Here is a 16,038-nt window from a genome sequence, read left to right as displayed (position 1 = left end):
TAAGCGGACATCGAAGGACTTCTCAAGCAGGCTGTGGGTGAGGATTTTGTTTTGGAAGGGTGAGAACAAATCTTCCTTCAAAAGCCAAAAAATGCGGAGAAAGAATATGCATTTCGCTGACACCAAGCGTTTTACTGACGCAGTTCAGAAAATACAACCGGAGCCAAAAAAAAAAGAAGAAATAGCAGAAAAGAGCAGCAGAAGTCCATTCTCATGGACTTGAATACGCATCACATAGATGGGCATGTAAATATACAAATACACATTCGAATATATTTACCTTACAGATGTTTTCAAAACTTTTAAAATAAATCACAGGTTTTTATAGTCTGGCAAAGCCCAGTATTTTTAGATAATTAAGCCTGATAGCTTTCAGATAGCAGGCTGTTAATAGGCTTTCGTTGTTTATCAGGGGTCATTTAACATTTGCAGTGTACAAAACATTCCCCCAAATCATCGAGCCACTTTCCATGAACAAGCCCGCTTAAATAGATGACGTGATAGGTCCATGCTGGACCTCTCCATGGCTCACAATGACTGATATCAACTGCTGTGTTTACCCAGCATTTCCCACCCTCACCATGGGCACAGCACCTCGTTACAGGTGCCCCGAGCTCCTCACCCTTAAAGTTGCCCATGTGGGGATTTTTCATCCCTGAGGTCTTCAAAACTTGCTCAAGGATCTTGTCCCACCTCCTTATAGTAGGGAACATGACTGTGGTGTCCTTGGGTAATATGGGCAAAAAAAATCAGAATCATTTCCAATGGCATGAAACAAAATCTGGGATCTTCCTATGGACCCCGCACTGTAAGGTTTGCCTCCAAGTCAGCCCTAAGGAGCAATGCCACCCGTTCAGGCTCTGAAGGAGGAGCCAGCAACACATTGATCCCTGCTGAGCACATTTAAGGTCCATGGAACTCAGAGGCCATCCTCAGAAGATTTGCAAGAGCAAAATGTTGACTACTGGTGGAGTGGAAGCTGCTCTGAACATGAGGAGTTGCCAAACGTCCTGGTCTTCAGGGTGGTGAGGGGCAGAGCTGTGCTTGGACCCAGAGGGATGACATGCAGAGGGGGACCTGCAGTTTGTGGCTTCTTAAGAGCCGTCATTCCCAAAAGCAGCCAGCCTAGAGGAAACAGGAAGCAGCTGTTTTGTGCAATTATTTCTTCACAATGTATGTATTGTAGGGGAGGGTGTGAAGGCATGCGTTGCCATGAAGAACCTCTTGTGAATGGGAAATCAGCAGTAATTGAATAATTCCAGACTGTTTCTTGAGGGGGGGGGGGGGGGGGGGGGGGGGCTGGAATCCAAATCATACAATGACAGAAATACGAGCACAACAATTTGCTTCCTCTCCCACAACCACAGTTTTTCTCTAATGATCTGGCGATGTTGGCTGCAAAGTCACATATGAACTTGAGTTGCTTTTGTCTGAAAATCACACAAAATTCTGGCTGTTTTCTGAAATCAACTCGTCTTAAGTACCTTAATTTACCAGCTCTGCTCTGCTGTATAGTTTGATTGCATTTGTCAAGTGGAGAGCAAAAGTGTCAGAGGAACACTAGAAAAAACCACAGATAATGCTTAACTCTAAGGGAGGGCGATAGTGAGTAGGAGATACAGAAGAATGAGACTAAAGTAAAATCATTTCCTACTATTTGAGAACTGCCAGCTTCCATCAGTGTGCTGCAAATCTTACAGCATGTCTTTTTTTATTTTTTTTTCTGAAATCCCCAGAGAATACAAGGCTCACTTTTATAGACATAAATGTCTAGTTGTTGCAGGGAAGACAATGAAAATAACTGCACGAATTTAAAGCCCAAACAAATAGAAGGCAGCAAACAAACAGACCTAACTCTCTCCAAACTTATTCCCTGCTCGATATCATCCTCCCTCAGGATTTATATGTGGAGTTTGACAGCTTGACATATGTGATAGCAAAATTAAAATGGTAGTTTGGAACTCTGTGGAAAGATGAGATTTATGGCAAATTAAACTTTTTGAGCATTTTTGCATATACATTTAAGAAAGTTTGAAAATGTTTATTTAGTCTGATTAAAATGCCAAAGTCTGAAAGCCAAACCAACTGATGCAAGATATTCAACTTTAAAGTATGCAAACCCCAAACCAAGGAAACAATCATGTTTTATTTAAAAACACTCACATAGACTCTCTCTGATGAATAATATAAGCTGAGTGAAAATCACTGTCTTTACAACGAAGACTGAACTCATGGACTTGGTGACGCAGTTGCTGATCCCTCATTCTCATAGAAGACCATCTGCTCTTGCATCTCAGCTCGGATGCTTGCAGACGTGTTTTTAGCATTTTTTAACATGTACATCTCCTGGTACTTCCCTTACAACACCACTCGGAAACCCACAATCCCAGAACGGCTGTATTTCTCTCTCTTTAAGGACAGGTAGCAATTAAAGTGTCATTAAGCTTCAGAGTTAAAATCCCCTTGAGTTAAAGGGGTCAGACTGCCTCTTCCATGATACTGCCTCTCTCTAGATGCAGGAACACACAAGATCAAATCTGACCCAGAAGGTTTTCTTCGTAAGGAGACAGACATGACATCTTTTAAAGAAAGATAATTCTGAGAGGACTGATGAGGTCACTAAAGAAATACTGACACAGTGCATTAGCAAAGGCCAGCCTGATCCGACCTCTGCCTGTACCATTGAATATTGTGGGATTGCTTTTAATATCGACTGTTCTTCAGGGAGCAGGAGGTCACGAGCTACATTTTTCATACAGTATGTGAGTGGTTTGCGGATGACTGATGCCTGCTGATCTTTGGGGCTGCATGGATCACTTGTAGTGAGGTGCCACGTGTGATTACAAATAACTCTTGGCTAACTCAGGATTGCTATGGGGCAAAAGGTTGTTAAACTCGACTGAGTTCGTACTGAGATGGTCTAGAGGCATTCGCATGTTCTGTTAAGGCAAGTGATGTTGGTGGGTAGGGCCCAACAGTAGCAGGGGCATCTTAAAATTGCTCCAATTACATCTCTGAGAGTGCCTCTACCTTCAAATTAGCAAAGCATCCATGCATCAATCAGTCTTCTCCTTTTCTTCTGAAAATCACTGCAAAACTCTGACCTGGAAAATCACTGCCAAACTCTGAATGTCCATTTCACATGACTATTATCTTGTCCCAGTGCCGCATCTTGCAAATCCGATGTCTTTAAAAATCTTTAGTGTCCGTAGCTTTAAGACCCATACTCCTATGAAACACTGACAAAGGTCCATTCATATGTACAGTATGATCAGTGGAAGCAACATATCTGCAAACTAGATTACAACAAACCTATTTCCTTCAGTCAGTGAATTTGACTCAGGGAAGCAAAAAGGCTAAGAAACCTCTCAAAATCATGCCTCTCAAAGGACTATAGTGGCTACTGAAAATTGTATGGTGGTGCTAAGACCTATATTGACATCTGGAGGGGGTGTAGAAAGGATGCTCCTCCATGCCCAGGTCAGCTGAAGTTTCACAGCAGCCCGAAGGTGTTGCCAACAAGCCAGGTCATCCTGGGTGACCTTGGTCTTTATCGGTCCAGGTGAACTTTATCCTGTTTAATGCCCCTTGGCTGACTACATGGCCAATGTCACAGCCAGAACAGAGGATGGAGCTCATGGCCAATTAGGACAACTGACCAAGGTGGTTTCTTTTACCTTTGGTTTGACTCTTCCCTTTTCTAGCCCATTCTGGGCTGTTTCTAAATACCTGAGTCACTTCATTCTCAGTGAGATTTTCTGGACAATCCCTGCTGATTAGTGACACCTTGCTCTAGCAACTCTCGTCTGTGAAGCCATGAACCACCCAAGTTGTGACAGATACTGAGGAGGAAACAGCAGCCTCTTTAACCAGCCTGAGGACCAGCAACACAGATATTGGCAGATAAAAGAAGCACAACTGTTGAAGCTCTATCACAAAGCACAAATGTGGAGCCAGACCTCTCTCTCCAGACCAAGCACTGCACCTTGCCAACAAGGATTGTATGTAAAGTCATGTTTTACTTTACATGAGGAATGCCCTTTGGGAGGGAATCTTCTGGTTGTCTCTACCCACTGCTGTGTGGTTCACCTCACAGAGTGGTCTTGGCAGATAAGCTGGATTCCTTCCAGGTGAACCTCAACTGAAAGATGCTGCAGAAGCATTGCAGGAACACACCTAATGTGCTCCAAAAATTGACGGACCAGATGGTTCATGGGACATGGCTAGAGCTAGTCTGGAGTAAATGCCTTGAAATGACTCTAGTGTATAAGAGGGGTCCTCAGCACCAACTGTTTCACTTTATGGACCTGCTGCTATTGGGTCACACTACTTGCTAAGGAAACATGGCCAAAGTCTTCAAACACTGTGACTCTACCATAAAATTCTTCATTTGTATGATAGGGTGATACTATGAAATGGTCTGATTAAAAGACAATTTTCCCCTTGTACAGAGAAGATGATCCCAGCTCTTCCCAGTCAAAACACAGATGCAATAATATAAGACAACATATCTGTATTAGCTCATCCGAAGTGGCACATGAGAGATGCTCATGAGCTTAGCATGGCAAGGACCCCTGATTCATATGCTGGCAAGTGCTGAGCCATTTGCTACTACATCTTCTCTGCTCTTTTTTTACCCCATTTATCACAGAAGTGGAACACAATTGCTCCTTTTTTTTTTTTCTTTTTTTTTTTTTCTTTTTTTTTTTTTCTTTTTTTTTTCTTCTGCTTTATATGACATTTGAAGTTGTCAAGGACTTTCCAAAGGTTTCAGAGGTCACATTAGACAATCAGGTCTGGATGTCAACAGGTTGAAGTGCTCTTGACTGATGAACATGATAGAAAATGCTGGTTTCAGTAACTGAAGAACTAGGGGAAGGATGGGCTGGTGAATAAGGACTTGGGCTAAGCAATGTGATAGCTGGAAGTTCATTACTGAGGTGAGAGGCCTCCCATCCCTGACACAGGTGTGATAGCTCCATACAGTCGGTTATGGAACAGAGTAGCACAAACAGACCATGGGCTGTATACAGCATATTTCAGGAATTTTCCTTGGTGAAATGTGCAGCAGTATGGAGTTGCCTGTATTTTCAACACACCATCTGGGAACTTAAGCTTTGTGCCTTGTCTTTGTTTAAAACCTGAGTTCTGGGAGACATGGGATTAAAGTTCCCAACCTTTGCTCTTGAGCCTTCAAATGGGAATTTCTAAAAAGCGGATGAAAAAGATAAAATAAAAAAAACCCACCCAAACACAACAAAATGCAGCATTTTTGCTAATACAATTTTTAAGCAAATACCATTAGGGAAGAAAAATGACTCATGATTTTAAGTGTATAGATCTGGCACTCCATTATAGAATTTAAATCAACCCTTTCTCATATGATAGCTCATCTGTCTGCAAGTGGAAGTACAGTTAATGTACATGCAACTTTAGCCTCTGTATGACATTTAGCAGAAGCGTAACTTGAATGCAATCGAGACCCACAGAAAAATAAGAAAGGGGAAGTTCAGGAGGAAAAATTCAATTTCACTCTGTCTGTGGTTCAGACCTGACCCGAGGTGTCAAACAGACTGCGTAACAAAACCCACAACAATTCAACAGACCCTCCATAGCCAGAAGGGGCCCAAGGTGGAGAGAGATTGAAAAATTAATTCCAACCACCTCTAAGAAAGAGGCAAATGTCACTGAGTTAGGAATAACAGAGAAAGGGTCATTACTGGGGTCTCGCTGTACACAGTCTAACCAGTGCACATTAGGAGGAGATTCACAGATGGAGATGCATCAAGACCTTCTTCTCTGAGCAAAAAATGTATTTTACAAACAAATGCACAGCTCCGTGCATATACTGTCTAATTTAGATCCTGCTTGTTTTCTGATCACAAATCCCTGTTTTCTTGTGGCTTTTAATGATGTCTTATGTAAACTGGTTAGCCGCCCTCTCCCAGGCTGAGCGGCTGCAGCAGGTTGGTTTACTCCCTGTGCCCAAGAATTGGGAAAGAAGAGATGTGCTTGTGCGGGGAGACCATGACCCACGTGGGATTTCAGAGCACAGCCTTTGAGCAGCGCATCATTGGCAGCCTCAGCCCAGCATCTGCACATCTGCATCTCCAGGAGCATTGTACCCATGTCCAAAGCAGAGCGCCCAGCCAGGGACCCCAAAGAGCAAACCACCCCCAGGAAAATCAAACATTAAATGCAGCGGAGGGAGGTTGGGCCAGCTCCACCGCCAGCCCACCACAGGCACCCGATTGCAGCAGCCTGTATCCACCTCTGGAGACATCCAAAGGCACCTACCTCTCTCTGCTGACCGCGAAGGGATTGCCAGCCCTCCCTCCCAGGACTGGGTTGCTACGCATTTAAATTATAGATACAAATTGGGAGCTTAAATTAGGCAGGCTCAATCCCACACCTGGTACTTATATATTATGAAACAGCCTTTCATTATACGATCACGTATTTTCTTTTTTTTTTTTTTTCCCCCCGGAGGGCTGTTGCTTAATTTATGATGCAGGAGGATGAAAAGTGGCTGAGTAACATAGGAGGGTGATGCCCGTAGACTTGCTGAGTCTGGGAAGTGTGCAAAGAGCGTGGCAGAGAGGTACAGGAAGAACAAAAATGGTTTAGGCTTAACACAAGTGCAGGCAGTTCTATAGAGAGCTGAACAAGGGCTCCTGTCTTACATAAGTTCAAAATTTGAATCTTTTTTCCGCCCCATGCCAGGATGGTGAGACAAGTTTCTGAAAAGCCGTGCTGTCTGGTAATTCAAACAGTCCGTCCTTCCCCTGCATGCATAAATCACTATTTCAGTATAAGCATGGATTTTAACTCCACTAAAAATGAAGCAAAATTTCCAAGTCAAAAGATCAGTTCACAGCAGAAAAGAAACTGTTCATCTGAAAATTTCACAAATGGCTATTTCATTTACATCTTCTTCCCCCCTTTCTCCCCCTTTCCCTCCCCGCTTTCCCCCGCCCAAATGTGGAAATCTGTAACATTGCTTTTCTACAAAAGACTCCATTCTAGCTAATCACCATTTTCATGGCCATGACACGCCTTCTCACTGCTGTTAAGTGTTCCTGATTAGGTCTTGTTGGGCACCCTGGGGGGGACCTGGACTCTGCCCCTTCCTCTGCCACTGGCTTCTCGCATGGCACTGGGCACCTCCCTTAATCTGCAGCTCCCACATAGCCTGTGCTTTCCTCTTTCTCCAGGCTGAAATCAAAAGGAAATCCTGGAATTTGATCTGGCATAATACTGAGTACTGAAGTCCATCTTCGTAGTGCTTCAAGTATGTATTGTGGTGTATAACGCTTTTAAAAATCGAATTCTAGGTGTTTCCAATAATGTAGCTAAATTGAGTGGACATTTTTGACCTTAAACTCTCTTGTACTGCAGCTCCTCATCTGTAAAATGGTGGTTATAGCATCTTCCCTTCTCAAAGAGGTGTTTATAAAACTGACATTTGTGAAGGTCTCTGATAATATATAGTAGGGAGTACATTAAAAGCACCCATGAGGCAATTTATAATTCTGCCTTCAAAGCATCATTTCAATAGTACTCAGTAATAGCATGTGGCACTTTATACGTGTTTTTTTTGGTTGCAATTCATACTTGATTTTTCAGTGTCAGTCAAACAACAAAGTATCAAAGTTTTTCTAAGTGACGATTTTCTGTATTCAAATGAACCAAACGAGCAAGGAAATTACATGATCCTAATTACGCTTTGTGCATATAAATCAGCTGTGAAATAATTTGAAACTCTTGTGTGTTTGGGATCTTTATCAATGAGGCAGAATAATTATCAACAAACCTCCATTAAGACTCACTTAAAAAAGAACTCGCTATTAAATATGAACACAATCCTGCACTTCAAAGTCAAAATGACTCCCCAGCGGACTGGGCAGATATCAAGGCTTGTATGCATCAATGTGCATATCTTAAAAAAAAAAAAAAATTATAATTATTTTGTGTTTAAAATAGGAATTCCCTCTTTTACCTTTTATCAGGGCAAGAGATTGCCGTGACCTAGAAACAAAGTTAAGCTTGGTCAAACGCAATACGGCAGTCAAATAACCAGTCTAAATGTAATGTCAATAAGCATAAAACAAGCATTGATACAATTCTCAATAATGCAGATTCTCAATAAGCGTGGAATATTTTATCTTCCCAAGTAGCAAACTGTGTATAGATCAAGTGATAAAAGACATCAATTTCTCTCTTCGATCTGGTCCAGTGAACACCGATAATAGATCTTGCAAGACAGGCTGAAAAAAGTCTATTACTGAACATCAGCAATGAAATGTTAAATTAAAAGTTCCCATAAACAGATTCAGAAGATGAATAACGACCTCTTGTACAGCTCTTTTCAACAGAGAACCTCACTGCACTTTTCAAAGAAGGTAAATAACCTTCTCCTGATTTTACACTTGATGAAACAAGCGCTTGGGGGTGAAGCCACCTGTCCCAGCTTGGTCAGAGCACTCTCTCGCTGCCGCACGTCCCTGTTTGCATGTGCTGGCCATGACCCACCTTCTGGGGTGACCTACAGTGCTCCCCACATTTAGTCTCTGTGCTACAGGTGCCCGTCAGCACTGGAAGGCACTGCAACAGCTGCTCCCACAGACTATCTATGGACCATCTGAGTGTCCCACCCAAGTCCCTCAGGCAGGCTGTCCCCACGCCTGCGCTGCCCACGCTCACAGCCTCAGCAGTGAGGCCAGGGACCACAGACGACTTCTTTGCAAACCGGGGCTTTGGTGCCCTGGGAAGGCAACGCTGCAGATGCAGGCCACGCATTGCTTCTGCAGGAACAGTAAAGGGAGGACCTGGGTGTCCTCCTGGCTCAGAGAGGCAGGCAGCCCTCTGGGAAAGCTCCTTCCACAGGCTCTTCCTCTGGATGGTTGAAAGCATCCTCCCTTCGCACCCTCCACTGTCCAAAAGCAGAGGCTGCGCAGGTGAGGCACATGGGGGTTCACAGGCAGACATGTGCATGCAGACCCCTACGATGTCCCTGGGATAACAAGCGAAGTTGTAGGGTGGTAACATTTCATCCTGTGAGGTTTTAGGACTTATCACTTGGTGAGAAAGAGGCAGTCCCCTTTCGGGATGGAGCCCACATTTATAGGGAGAAAAGTGACTTGGAAAAATGTTTAACTCTACCACTGGACTTATGCCCCAAATCAGTGTCATCTTTCTCCTCGCTGGAGCAGCTTCATCCCTCCTGATCAGCCGGGGAGGGAGCGGCCATGTCTCAGCACAGGAAGGCTTGGGGTGAATTTGGCGCACTTTCCCAGCGTGCCGGACACGTAGGAATCAGCACTGAACAGCACACATGTGGGCTCCCCCACAAACCGAAGTAAATGTATTGTCTTACTACGCCCTTCCCTGTGCCTCGGCCATCTGCTCTCACTTGCTAAGGTGAGTTTGAGCTAAGCCCCCTTCAGCAGAGGACGGGTGTCTGCTCCAGCTCCCAGCTGGGGAGAGTCTCCCCAAACACACCTTGGGGTGTTTGCAGAGGCCGAGCAGCACGGGTGGCTGCAAGAAGAGTTTCTCACCAGAACCGGTTAGATGTTAGAAGGAAGATTATAACACCTGATCTCTTTTTCTGTGAGATTATTGCTTAGCCCTGACAATAAAAACATAGTGGAGTTGTTCTCACACAAAACATCACTCTCCCGCTTTCTACAGAAAAGAACATGAATAACTATTGTATAGGTGGAAAATGGAAGCGGTTATAAATGCGTATTTGAAATCAAACACAGGTGCACGTTAACACTTCCTTCTAGACAAACTCCACGTCGTATTCCCCACCCATTCCCTTGTGTTCAGTTGGAGGGATGAGAGAAGGACAGGATACATCGCCAGTAAAGCGATGCCAGGGTCATCAAAGTAAAGCCACCAGGGTCAGGATGTCATCTCTCTACTGCAACAGCTACAGCCTCTTTATTCAAGCAGTATTTTGCATGCACCAGAGGAATCCAGGCTGGTCCTATTCTCCTCTTTAGGTCTCACTATCATCCACCAGCATGGGGAGAAACTTGCTGCGTAGACACGCTCCGCAGCCTGACAGCTCTGCCACTGCCTTTAACCCCACTCCCGCGGCACATGGCAGCTCCTCAGCCAACTCAACAGACCAAAGAGACTCAGAGTTCCCCTAAACCAGCCCCCTGCCCCAGGCACCCTCACCCGGCACAAGGATGCTGGGTCCCCCGAGGCAACAGATACTGACTCAGCCTCTCCTGGCTGCCATGCCCTGCTATGACACGCACTGACCCTGCACAGGGCTTCCACATATGATGGTGAAACCCCTGCACAGTTAAGCTTTGAAGACTTGGAGGCATCTTAACACTCCTATTGCAAAGGTCTCACTGCTTTGGCAGTTGCAGCACTTACATCTTAAGCACTTAATTTCATTACTGAACCTAGCCCAAGGGTCTTCTCTTCTGTGTTCGCTGCCTTGCGAGAATTGATCTGAGATCTACCTTCCTATCTTCGAATAAATGTAATTGAGATTTGAAACAACCGGGTTTAGCCTATTTAGAAGCATTAATGTTCTGTGAGGATGGAAGCTCCATTACTTTAACATCGCACTGCTGAAATTCCCTTGTAGCTGTTTATTGACCTATAAAGATGTGACATAAATGCATCCTTGACATGAAGAAAATGGTGAGGCAGGTATGACATTTCTCCCCGAGGCAGCTACTGCAGCTTCAATTATCTTATCTGCAGGAAAAGTGGCTACAGAAACCTAATCACTGCTTAATTTACTTATAGCTGGCCAAAACCAGACCACTCAGCAACTATACTTGGCACTCTGTCCCTGAACACCCCCCACCGAGGGCTGGAAGTGATTATCAGGTGTGCTAACAACTAAGAAGGGAATAATTGGGTTGCACGGTCATTTCTGACAAGTTGGCATAATTTTCTAACCAAGAAACTCTGCTACAAAACAGACCATTTGTGGAAAAAACCCCAAAACACCTCACCACCACCACAAAACCCACTGTCCCTAAAAGGTCAATAATGTTTCTTTTGGTCCTGAATTAACCTGCAAATTAATATACCATACGAACCCTGACATGAATTCAGAGATTATATTGATTAACCAAATGGGAAAGGGTAATAGAAACAGAGGAATTAACATTCAGTCAGTAGTTAAAGAGAAGAGCTGTAGGAGAAAGTAGAGACACACTCCCTCCCCCTTACATATCCCTCTTCTAATTACATTTAGCTAATCCGTTCAATTAACATTGATGAATTTTATGATGAAAAGCATAATGAATCCATTAAACACAAAACAAGTATTGGCATAAACCCTTTTCACCCCAGGAAGTGAATTATATCAGAAGAGCTACAGTAATTTACTAATAAAGTGATCTAATGATGAAAAGAAGCCATTCATTTTGTGGCCAGTTAAGATTCCGGCTGGCAGAGGCTGGATCCTCCAGATCAGATGCTGATGCTGAGGAACTCACTCCTCTCCCAAGCTGCAGCAATTGGCAGAAGAATTGGGCCAACACGATACGTCACTCGCTGCTATTTAATAATAATGTTACACCGACACTGTATTTTTCATCCCCCTGCTCCTGCTAGACTCTTCTATAGAAAGCCAATTTGTTAAGCAGTTAGTCACTGCTTTATAATTCATAGACTCTCCCAAAAGTTTTAATAAGAAACCACGAAAGCAGTAAGAGGGAAGTACGGGCTGAGACGACTATTTATAAGCCAGCAAATACCCTGTTATAACAGCCTCCTCTCGCGACGTTTGCGTTACATTTCTATCATGTGCACGCTAAATTTATATGTCATGCATTCCTTTAACAAGACTATTCATACAACTATGATAAATAGGGCCATAATCTGCAGCAATTTCAATCCTTCTGTATTGCAGCAGAAGTCTCTTAGCAACGGTTGTTAGGGGCAACACCAGCATCCAGCATCTTTCCTCGAATTCAGCGGCAACCAAGCTTCCACTGGCTTACGATGGAGGCTCCAGCTATACCTCAGAGAAAACGGAGCCTCCCTTCCCCCTTCCACAAATCCATGCTACCAAGAGACTCACTGCACAGCGCATAAGGCTCAGCAATTATTAGAAATTATCAATTTAGCATGATGCAAGCGGCCATTCTGGACGTGACGTGTACCCCGTCTCCTGCCACACTAGAGGGCTATTAGCTTGTTTTGCAAGATCACAACAGCCTTGTCCTCTCCCCAGCCTGCTTAAAATTCACATCATTGTCTTTAAACTGGGCTAGGGAACCTCTGTAATGTGGTACAAAGAAATCCCTTTACTAGTCCCCTGTTGAGACATGTCACTGACGCGCTTCCAGAGCCATGGTGCAATGGGTATGCCTGTAAAGTACAGCCATGATCTTAATGCTCTTTTAATTTTTTATTCCGACTGTAGCCTAACACCATCTCCTAATTGCTCAGCATCCCCCGCAAGAGGAATTGTTACAGTTCATCTGTTTTTACAGGATGACATTTTTTTTTTTGTAGTAACACAGTCGGTACTCTTGAAATAGGAGTCTCCAGATCATGGCACAATACTGAAGAGTCTTCTGGATTAAAGGAGAAAAAAACCTAATCTGGTAAAATCCCACCAAAAAAAAAGTGATGTGGGTCCTATGCCAATCAAACCAAAGTGTGTATTGAGCAATTCCAGCTTTAATGATGACATCTGTGACATGGGCTGAAGGAGGGTATTGGGCTGCCTCTTCCCTGGGGAGTACATGAATATTTCATCTCAAATCAATTACTGAGTTGCTATTCCCACTGCTGTCCTTAAGGCTGTCAGCCAACTCCCTCCAAAACCCCTGTTCTGAGGCAGTTGACATCTCAGCCTTTACAAATAACCCCAAAACCACATACACAAAAACCCCTCTGGTCTGAAATTTGGCATCAAAAGGGCTTACCCTGAAACCCCATCACCTTGTTTTGATGAATGGCAAACTTTTCTTCTTAAAAAAAAAATCCCTGAAATTTTCACATACCTTTTTCCTCATTTGCATTTAAATTACTTCATTAGGTGGCATGCCATTTTCCTTGTGTTGTATTTGTCTTCTAGGAACAATTTCTTCCCTCTCTCTTTTAAACTTGCAAATTTTACAAATTTAACCCGAGCCCCACATTGGAGCAATATTTAGATTCAAACCAAAAAGAGGAAGATGTGTCAAAGTTGTGGGTGACACTGTCTTCATAGTAAACAGTTGCACAGCTGTCAGATCAGTACAGGAGATGAAATATTATTTGCCATAACACTTTGGCATCACTGCTTGATTTATGGATCTTATGTCAAACCCAGATTTGAATTTCCTTGTTTATCCTATAGTTGAATCATGATTGTCTTGTTGTTCACTCCCACGAGAGCTCGTCAGATATTTCAGGTTTATATTTGCTGGACAAGGAATTATTCTGCTCAGCTGGGAATTAGCATCAGTTCCTCAACCTCAGTTGATTAAATATCCTTCTGTATCTCCCAGCCTTCAGTCCCGGTCAGACCTTCAGGATACTGCAATGAGCCTAAAATCCCTTCTTCACAGCTTTCAGAGACTTTTAGATGAGGAATTTTCTTAACTAGTTTTAGAGCCCTATAATATAGATGTTATAACCTACCGCTGATCCAGCCACTCAACCTGTTCTCAGAGTCAATGGAAGGAATGAGACCCAGCAACTCATCCTTGGCATGAGTTGGATATAAAAGTAGATGATGTTTTTTGACGTTCAGGTGTCAACATTTAGACAAAACTCTCCACCTTCACCGCTGAGGGGAAAAGCAGGACTACAAAGCAGAAGATAAAAAATTAAATCTCAGCAGTATTGTGACCTTATACAAGCAATTTAGGGTTAGCCACAGCCCTTCCCATTTGTATAATGGAAAAGTCCCTCTTTTCTCCCAGTGTTTGTCTTGCCTTTAAGAATCCCAGCTTTTCTGGAAGGGGACTGTGCCTTGGGTGTCTCTGTATAGCCTCCAGCCCTGTACAGACTTTCCCCAGAAAGGATTTTCGCATGCTGCTCTGAGAGACCCTCGGGCAGAGCTCAGCCCCTCACAGTAACATAGACCCCTGTGCAAAGGAGGGTGAGGAATTACCCAAGAAAAAACAGCAGGATACTAAAAAACATCGAAGTGTGAAGACGACGGGAACAGCAGAAGCAACGTATTAACCAGTTTTTCCCTGAACATCATGAACAACTGAAGGGAGCAGGGAAAGGTACTGCCTTTGCTTCTGAGAGATCAGCATTGCCTGGTTGTTTATAGGGTGCGTACAAATTTGTTCAGCCTTAATTACAAAGCAATTCAAGTCCTGGGGAAGGAATGGAATGTAAAGAAGGGGGGCAGGGAATAAAAGATCAAGAAGGGAGAGAGGAGGGAAAAAAAGAAAAATAAGAAGGTGGCAGGAAGAAAGACTGTAGGTCATGAAAAGATATCTCTTATCAAGACAATGACACGATGGAAGCCAGATATAATAGTGGCAAAGGAGCCCAGGGCTGAAAGAGTCATTTAACCACCTTTGCAAAGAGATGCCCTGTCTCAGCTGGATGAGGCTACTTCACCCAGTGTACCAGTTGCAGAACCTTCTCTCTAGATGCCAACAGCATCCCCAGTGGTTTTTTGTTTCTTTATTTATTTTTTAATTACCTTGGGAAATTTCGCACACCTACAGATTGAATTAGAGTTTAAGGATGGTTTTTCTGAAGTTTCTAGATATTAATAAATTTGAGAAAATGATAATTAATACATTACACCTTAGACTTACTAGTACTCTCAGTGTTAACTGGTGCCACCTTTTTGGTATCTTTAATGTGGAAGTTCTTTCTATAAGGCCATGTGTACCTCCAGATGTATTTGACTCCTTGCATTTGACATGATAAAGCAGCCTTCAGGAAAACACTAGCTGTAGGTTTGCATTAGCTGTAGAAGAGATACAATTTCTTTTGTGACTGGAACTAATGCAATCTGCAAGAAAATCAATGCAGGTTCACAGGGAAGTAACCAGACAGTCCTGAGAGTGCGCTGCAGTCTAACAGAGACATGGTCTGCTAACACTGAAAAATGCTCAGTACCACGCTTTTGATCTTGCTTCCTTCATATTACAGCCAAGCCTTCCAGACTATCAGGAGTGCATCACACAGCTTCCAAACATATCAATCTTGCACTCATTTTTCCTGTCTGCTCTGGTGTTTGCATTATGAAGACTGATCTGATTATTCAGTGCTGGATCCAGAAGTGAGTATTCTCCGCATTCACTTGGATTATCAATGTGGAAAACATACTGGAAGGACTAAAGACTAATTATTTTAAGCTTTTTCTTTTTTTTTTTTTTTTCCCTCCTACAAAGGTACTGGCTCTAATTATTCCACACCTCTGTTCAAAGACCCATTAAGCATCTCTTCCTATCTGCAAATCAGAACTTCTTTCAAGCATGGTATTTATGTGTGAGTCCTAAAGCTTCTTTTTAAGCAGCCCAAAAGCAATATTGGGTCGGAGGTTTTTTTTTTAGTTTAAAAAGTCTCTAAAGCAATCACCCTTTATGATGCTAAATCTGTGTGGAAGGAGGAAAAAGTAACTCATCCTAAATCGTCAGGGTAATGCTGGAAGAAATGCGCGTCCCAGAAGAGGGTAAAAAGAACATGAAAGCAAATGGTGTCATTCATGCAGAGCTAAACATACTGCTGGAAAGATGAAAAAAGGTGCAATGCACAGAGAGGAAGTTTGACAGTATTCAGGAAAAAAGAGCATAGGTGACACAAGTGGATTCTCTTCACGTATGGGGCCATGCGATTGTTGGTGTGAAAAGCCCAGAAATAGAAAAGACATCAGTGCTCTCTCAAAATGCTTGTATTTGTGCTAATTTGTAAAACACAACATGTAATAGTCTGCCGCGGTATTCGGTGAATGAAGAAGCAACAGCAAACATTTAGTATAAATGGACACCTGTGGGTCAGGAATAATTTTTGCCTTGGACCACCATGGAGATACACATTATTAAGGGTGTGTGCCCCTCCTGAGCTGGAAAACCCTTTCCAGCTTGCTAA

This window comes from Charadrius vociferus, unplaced genomic scaffold, assembly GCF_000708025.1.
Source record: "Charadrius vociferus isolate BGI_N301 unplaced genomic scaffold, ASM70802v2 scaffold32, whole genome shotgun sequence".
Classification (NCBI taxonomy): Eukaryota; Metazoa; Chordata; class Aves; order Charadriiformes; family Charadriidae; genus Charadrius; species Charadrius vociferus.
Note: the sequence above shows the minus strand (reverse complement) of the source record.